Source organism: Podarcis bocagei (genome assembly GCF_964188305.1).
Source record: "Podarcis bocagei genome assembly, chromosome: 8".
Classification (NCBI taxonomy): domain Eukaryota; kingdom Metazoa; phylum Chordata; class Lepidosauria; order Squamata; family Lacertidae; genus Podarcis; species Podarcis bocagei.
The window spans coordinates 69,207,458-69,215,281 of record NC_138133.1 but is presented as its reverse complement, the minus strand read 5'-3'; the positions used below and the strand labels follow the sequence as shown (position 1 = coordinate 69,215,281).

General features: G+C 43.8%; 1 protein-coding gene across 10 annotated transcripts in view; it reads left to right on the top strand.

Moving 5' to 3' along the window:
* Positions 1 to 32: 32 nt before the first annotated feature.
* The window catches only part of RNF19A (ring finger protein 19A, RBR E3 ubiquitin protein ligase), a 52,257-nt gene continuing 44,465 nt past the window's right edge, over positions 33 to 7,824 (top strand). For 2 of the 10 annotated variants that reach the window (XR_014010629.1, XM_081204523.1), the window contains exons 1-3: positions 890 to 1,156; positions 1,332 to 1,415; positions 4,867 to 5,016. The gene's annotated coding sequence lies outside the window, so the exon portion shown is untranslated. Of the gene's footprint in view, positions 764 to 887; positions 1,157 to 1,331; positions 1,416 to 4,866; positions 5,017 to 7,824 lie in introns of those variants that run through there. The other 8 variants (XM_081204521.1, XM_081204518.1, XM_081204517.1 and 5 more) reach the window with 8 other exon arrangements.

Here is a 7,824-nt window from a genome sequence, read left to right as displayed (position 1 = left end):
CCCATGACATAATGCCGGAGGCAATAAATAAAGCCTAAATAAAGAACAGGTATTACTATGTAAATAACTAAAAATAATAATTTGGGGGCACCTACCGTCAAGGCTAACAGACTGTGACAGAATTGGGTTCCAGTGCCAAAAAAAGGGGGTGGGTGGGCCACACGCCGCAATAAAACCTCTTGTAGAGCAATCCTACTCAGAAGTAAACCCCACTGAATTCAATGGAGCTTACTCGCAGATACGTGGAGGAGCTTGCAGCCCTAGTCCTTGAGACTCCGGGTGTGCGAGCGTCAGGTGAGCTTAATCCCCTGGCAGAGGAGCGCGGCTGCTACCTCTCAGGTGTCGGCGAGGTAAAGGAACCGGGAGCAGCTTCCGCCCTCCAAGGCGCGGGGATAAAAATGCCGTCTCCTCCTGCCCCTTTCTCCCCCCACATCCACGAGACTTCCCTCCTCCCCCCCCGCGGGACGGACACCGGGTTCAACCGCTCGGCGGCCCCGCCTCGTCTGTGATCTCAGCAGGGGGAGAAAGAGAGGCGGAAAGAAGCCTCCTCCCGGCCGGGCAAAGCCCAACCCAAGCCCTGCCTGGGGCCTGGTAGCTTCGCTTCGCCTTGCGCCTCCCCCGCCCGCCCGCCCGCCTCCCTCACACGCTCCGCTTTCTTTTTCCTCCTCACAGGCACTTCCTGCGCGGGGCCGGGCCGGGCCCAGTCGGGTGGAGAGGGGGAGACTGCTGCTGCTGCTGCTGCCGCCTCGGCGGAGTTAAAAAGGTATTGGGGAAGGGAAGGGACAGGCGGGCGGCGTCCGTTGACGTTCCGAGGGCCTCTGCCGTGAGGGTATCGGCAGTTGGTCGCGGGGGGGGGGGCGGAGGGGTCCCCGAAGAAGCCGCCCGTCAGGGAGGCGGGCGGGCGGGAGTGGCTCCCCGAGCGAACTGGCGCCTGAAGGGGGGGGGGAGGCTTCCACCGAGGGGTCCCTCCCAGGCCGCCGCTCACGGGCGCTCAGAGGGGATTAGTCGGCGGCGGCCGTTGCTGCTGCTGCTCCTCGCATTGCTGGAGGGTGAAGTCATCGTGGCCATTGTCTCCCCTCAGCTCCCCGGCTGGGCCGCCAGAGGGGGGAGGCCAGCAACCAGCCGTGGGGCCCGCCTTGTTCTCCGAAGCCGCCGGGTAAATTCTCTTTCCCACCCGCCCCCGGGGGGGGGCTAATACTGGACAGACTTTGAAACCCTCATCCACTCCGCGGGGCAAAGTCCGAGGAGAAACTCGGGGTGGGGTGCGGGGGGTGGAAACTCCATATTCGATCGCTTCCACACCCCAGTAAGTTTTTTTTTTTCTTTCTGAGGAAAGGACTTTGGAAAAACGCCCTCTCCTTTCTCTCATACAGCTTCGGAGCGTCTCTATTGCACTTCCTTCTTGTAAAACAAAGGTACATTCTCTGCCGTGGGGTGGGGGGGGCGGAATCTGAAAAAAATAGTATTTTTTATTAAAGACCCCTTTTAGAAGTTGTGGCACAGAACCGTTTTCTGTCAGAAATGGGGCTTTCTGTAAAACCGAAAGCGTTAGAAAGACACATTAACACACGCACAGCCGAAACTACGAGGAAGTTCACTCCCAGGGGAGGGGGAAATTTTCCACATCCACTCCAAATTGGGGCGAGACTAGCTAACTTTTGTCCTAGGCTGCAGTGCTGCTGCTGCTGCTACTTCTTCCTTTTCCCCTCGGATTACAATTTATTGGGAATGTGGATATTCCGTCGTCCTCCCTTATCCTGCCTTTTGGGGCGGTTGAATAAGCTGGGTAGCCTTAAATGTAATCTCTTTAAAGAAGCTTGTGTTCAAAGGGCAGTCTGACATATTTAAATACTCTATTGAACTGTACAGTATTTCTCAGTGGAGGAGTATTGAATTTTAAAAACGAAAAAGGCAACTACAATGCAACTCGCCCTGTAGGTGGTCACTGGCATTTCACTACTTATGCCTGGAACTCCTGTGAGGCTGACTTGGGTGATACCAGTGTCTGAAAAGTTTTTAATGAATAACAGCACAGCTTAGTAGCTTGCAGAAATGGGATCCTTTTCATACAAGTGGACATGGGAGCTTTAATAATAAGCCCTGAGAGCTACATAGGCATCAGAAGTACATCTAAAAAGCTTAGGTCTAATGAAAGGAGAGCTGTTGCTGATCAAATGAACTGCACCATGAGTTCAATATGAAGTAATGTGGAATTTCCCCATAGTATTTCACTGGCAACCACAACTGTACTGCCTGAGGGATCTTTTTGCTAGTTTCTTGGTTTGAAACCAAAACTTCAGAGTGTGCTTTCAGTGCCCAGATTGGAATGCTGCTGATTGTAAGAGTGTGGGGGAGAACTGACAATAGTATAACTTCTACCACAATCCACCTTTATTTCCACTTGGTGGACACAGAATTTGCTAATGTAAAACATTTTTGTAGGCACTGGTGTCACATCAGTGCAGTTAAAGTCACTGAGAGTTGCACAAAGGTCAGAGGGTGCTTGTGGAGGGGACTGTGGAATTGTAGGACTAAATGTGCTAATCATACATGGCCCCAGAACCTTATTGAAGTTCTATAAGTCTCTCTTTAAAATAAAAACTGTTGTTTTTAAAAAGTGCAAGGACTGGTATTTGAGTTCTTACTTTTACCCACTATAAAGTATTTAGTGTTCATGATAAGCAGATTCTGACTAAACAGATTAACTGTCTTAATTAACATGTTAAAGATGGAATAGTGAATGAGAACACTTCATTCAGTCACTATTTCAGTGAATTTGTCCAAACTAACAGGGTTAGTTTAGAAGTCCAGCTTTAGTCTTATGAATTTGAAATTGATTAAAATGAATGATCATAGGCACTGGCATTTGAAGGGGAAGGGATATAGTTCAGTAGTAGAGCACCTGACTTGCATATAGAAGGCCCCAGGTTCAATTCCTGCATCTCCAGGTAGGGTTAGGGGAGACCTCTGCCTAAAATGCAGAAGAGCTGCATCCAGTCAGTGTGGATAATAGAGCTAGATGTGCCAAAGTTTGGCATAATAAAAGGCAGCTCGGTATTGTCTACACCCTGAGGTTTTAGGCAGCAGTTTTAATAGCTCTGCCTGGAGATGCTAATGATTGAACCTGGGGCCTGCTGCATGCAAATAAGATGCTCGACCACTGAGCTATAACTTTTCTCTTTCAAATACTAGGTTGAAAACAGAGAGAGGTCTATGATCACTGGTCATCAGTTCAAATTCATAAAAGTAAAGTTAGAATTCTGAACTAAGCCTGTTAGATTTACTTAAACAGTGAAAGAACAAAGTGTTCTCATTAGCTATTCACTGTACTCCTCAAATTATTTTTTGCATCACTATTGTCTGCTTGCATTTCTTTTGTCAAAGTTCATGTTCCCTTTTGTTCTCCTCATTTGGAGGGGGCTTCCATTTTCTGAAGAAAGTCTTATTGCCTCTTAAGAGCTTCCTTGACTCTGCTCATTAATTATGGTGACATCCCTTTGGCCTTGATGGTGCCTTTCCTTGTTTGCGGTACCACATACGTTCTAGCTACTTGTAGCTTGAATAACCCTAGGTGCTCTGGAAAGATGTGATGGTCTTCACTTTTCCTTTCAACTTCCTTTTTACCAACCCTCTTTTTTTTTAAGAAGTTTCCTCTTTTGAACTCAGGTGTGACTGTTGGATTTTTTTGGGAATTGTCAACTTACATATATACAGTGGTGCCTCGCAAGACGAAATGAATTCGTTCCGCGAGTTTTTTCGTCTAGCAAATTTTTCGTCTTGCGAAGCACGGTGTCGGAAAAGTTTTGGAAAAGCTTCAAAAATCACCAAAAACCTCAAAAAAGGCTACCACACTGCGTTCTATGAGTTGCTCCTCGAAGTCAAGTCGCAACTGTATTAACGGTGTTAAGAAAAAGGAAACAAACTTGCAAGACGTTTTCGTCTTGCGAAGCAAGCCCATAGGGAAATTCGTCTTGCGAAGCAGCTCAAAAACCGCAAAACCCTTTCGTCTAGTGAGTTTTTCGTCTTGCGAGGCATTCGTCTTGCGGGGCACCACTGTATATAGAATTTGAAAGCACTGTGTAGTTGCTGTGGCCAGTTGGTTTGACAACACATATTGCATCAAGTCTTGAGCACTACGTAAAAGTCCAGGCTTGTTGCCCCTCTGGTTCATTCATATTTTAGGTACAGTCATTTTTTACAATGGAGTGTGTCTCCAGGGGTAAAGTCAAACTTCTGGACAATCACCGCACCTGCTACGGCTGCAGAGACTGATAACTTAAAACTGCTGCCTCACACGTTTTTGCTGCACTAGTGACCTCTACAGGGCCCCCTCTCAGCATTGTGGCTGTGTCACATGCTGACAGCTTCTGGGAGCCACAAAGGTACTACTCTTCTGCTGACACCCCATACACCCCACATTACACCTATACACAGATATTTAGGGATCTAGAAATTCTACCTCTTTGTCATAAGTGGAACATGCATCTATCCAGTCTTTAGAAGGGTAATTGAAGTGTCCTGTTACTACAGCAAGGTCGTCTTTCAGGGACGTTCTTGATTTATTAGCCACCTGAAGATCATTGTGGGCATTTTGGTCAGGGTTATCATAGTACGTCCCCAGTATTGAATCACACTTTCGGCCTTGGTATTGCTACCCATATTGGTTCTGTGAAGGTGGCCACCCTTTTGGGTGATATCTAGCTTGGTCTCCTTGATGTATAAAATTACACCATCTCCAGTCCACCCTTCCCTTCCTTCCTATGGAATTTGCATCTACTGCTTAAGACATTTTTTGTGTATTGTTAGAGGGGATTCCTTCTATTGTTCGTGGCTTAATGCTGTTTTCTCCTTTTGTTTGTATTTCAGCTCTTAAGTTCCACTTTCACTTAGTTGGCAAAAGATATAATGGACTAATTCAACAGATGACAGCATTACAAGATTGAGCATGATCTTTAAGGTTCCTCGGCTTAATATGTACATCTGACTGGCACATGGAGGTTGATTTCCTCCAAGAAGGTAATGACTCTTGAGTTGCATTGTATATATCACTCCATTTTTCCATAAATTAATAAATTTTATTTTCTGTATTGAAAACACATAAACTGTGTTAAATAAATGCCAAGCTTTGCAGCTATATCTTGACGTATCATTCTTTTGAGATACGATTCCTATTTAAGATATGATTCCTAAGCTACCTGCATTTTGTTCTTTTTCTAGTTGTTCTGCTTTCTTTCACTTTTAACTTCTCAAGACCAAAAACCTCTTATGTCTTTATAGCTCAGTTTTTGCACAGCATTAATGCAATAAACATAATTCCTTAAATTGCAAGTTGCAAGATAAATATGTAAGCTGCTACCTTTTCAAGACTTTTGCTAAATCTGTCATTAGGCAATCTGACCTGGCATAGAATTATTTTATGACCTACAAATGGAACATTCTTAATATGAAGCAAAACCATGTGGCATATATCACCAAAAGGAAATATTGTATGGATATAGAAGTCTCTCCCATCCAGTATTCTGTGTCCTTACTTATGGCAGTGTCAGATGCTGCTGTAGAAGGCGGAAAGTCCTGTGCACATAGGTGAAAGAAAACAAAACTGAATTCACTCTTACCCTTGTGTAGCCCAAACCCTGGAAATGTAAGATGCTTGCAAATCAGACTAATTTTTAATAAAAATATTTAAATACACAATTCTGTCTTGTAAGTAACTTAGTAGGGGCTTTAATAACACTTTTTCATATGGTGGATTTATTTGCTTCCTTGTGTTTGTATAACTTCCTTCCCTGGAGAAAAGATACTGTCCTCAAGAGATCCTCAGCAAAAAGACTGGATGACTTCCTTTAGGAATTGGGAAATGGCAGCAGAGCCTAGGACTTGCCGATCAGAAGGTCGGCAGTTCATATCCCCGTGACGGGGTGAGCTCCCATTACTCGGTCCCTGCTCTTGCCAACCTAGCAGTTCGAAAGCACATTAAAGTGCAAGTAGATAAATAGGTACCGCTCCGGCGGGAAGATAAACGGCGTTTCCGTGTGCTGCTCTGGTTCGCCAGAAGCGGCTTAGTCATGCTGGCCGCATGACCCGGAAGCTGTTATGAGCGCCGCAACCCCAGAGTCAGCCATGACTGGACCTAATGGCTAGGGGTCCCTTTACCTGTCAATCATATTTAACTTTTGTGTACATTTCCATAGGGAAAATTTCTAGATAGCAGCTTATTTTATCTACATAGCATAGAGCTATTCTACCAAATTCTTCCTACCTTTTTGGCAGGTATAACACAACGTAAGCCTGCCTTTTTAAAAACTGTCATTATTATGGCCACCTTGCTCCTGTTCCATCCCTTCAATAATTGTACATTTAAAGGATGTGCCCTGGAGGCTGCTTTGGAGAGAAAAGGGGTTGCTTTTCTGAAATAGACACTGCACAGTAAAAGCTACATGTCACAGTAGAAATGTGATGGCAATATTTTGAGTTGAATGCATCCAGGTTAGAGGATATAAATTCCTACCTCCATTTTATCACAACAATAGAAGTACAGTAACGTCATTTATTTTACACTAGAAAAAACTGAGGCATTCAGTTATTTAAAAATTACTCTAGCCTAATGTATTGGACAACCAACAGACAAAATTGTCTAGAATTTTAAAAAATAAACTTATTTTGGATCAAGTTCACCTTTTTGTTTCAAGAACAAAGCAGTGTTAGAAACAGATACGAAAGCTAGGGGCTAAGTGGCACCTTAAACCTAAGTTATGGGTGTAACAATGGAATGTCTAGGCACACTTTTTTAATAACAAGATTACGAAGCTGAAAATGAATAAACTGCAGCTTAAATATTATGTTCATTTTTCACATGGTCTGGACTCTGGTCCTTCCCCTGCCCCACCCCCCTGATATTCTTTAGAGGGTCTCCAGTCTTCAGAGAGTAGCTGGAAGTGGGGAGGCATAAAAAGGTCCTCCTTTCCTTCCACTCTGCAGTTTTAATCTATGCTTTTTAGCATATCAGAAATTATTTTAGCTTATTAAAAAATTGTTTCTTGCATCCAGTTATATTATTCAGTTTTCCTTTAACAATTATCACTACTCTCACAGTAAAAATGGCTTTGTATTTCATTGTTCATGCTCTGAGAGTCACTGCACTTTAAGTGAAATATTTTGCCTTTCCCTAACCCCGTAAGGATGCTTCAGTTGTTTATTTTTATTATGCTTGTATTTACATATGAACTACTATTATTGAGGGAAGTCTCTGGAATGGTGTTATTCTCTTTTTATAGACAATGAAGGCTGTAGTCCTATACACTTACCTGGAAGTAAGTCGGTGGGACTTAAGTTTCGAGTAGACATGTATAGGGTTGTCATGCAAACTTGCTTGGCTAATTGGTATCCATAAGGACTCATTGGCAAGTCCTTAATGTCATAGAGGTTATTTTTTCCAGATGTTGTACAAAGACCTTGGCGTTCATGTGGAAGTTCCCTAATGACCCTGTAATGAATTGTGAAATTACATGTATGCTTCTAATGGCCATGTGTATAGTACTGTTTCTGTACCATCTTATCTTGGAATATAATGTGCTTATGTGGGGGCAGGGGGATCATTGGGGGAAGGAAGAAGCAACTTTGGGAGGAAGCTCTACATAAATGAATGTTGCATGGAGGACACTGCACATTCTGGAAACAGGGTGGATTGGTTTTTAAATCAAGTTTTCCATTTTGAAATTTAACATTTCCTGAACAAACATCTTGGTTAGCTTGTGTTCTTGATATGACATATTATTTAATTTTTGGAGCCTCTAGAGAACATGTTGGGCAGTCAAACAAATATAG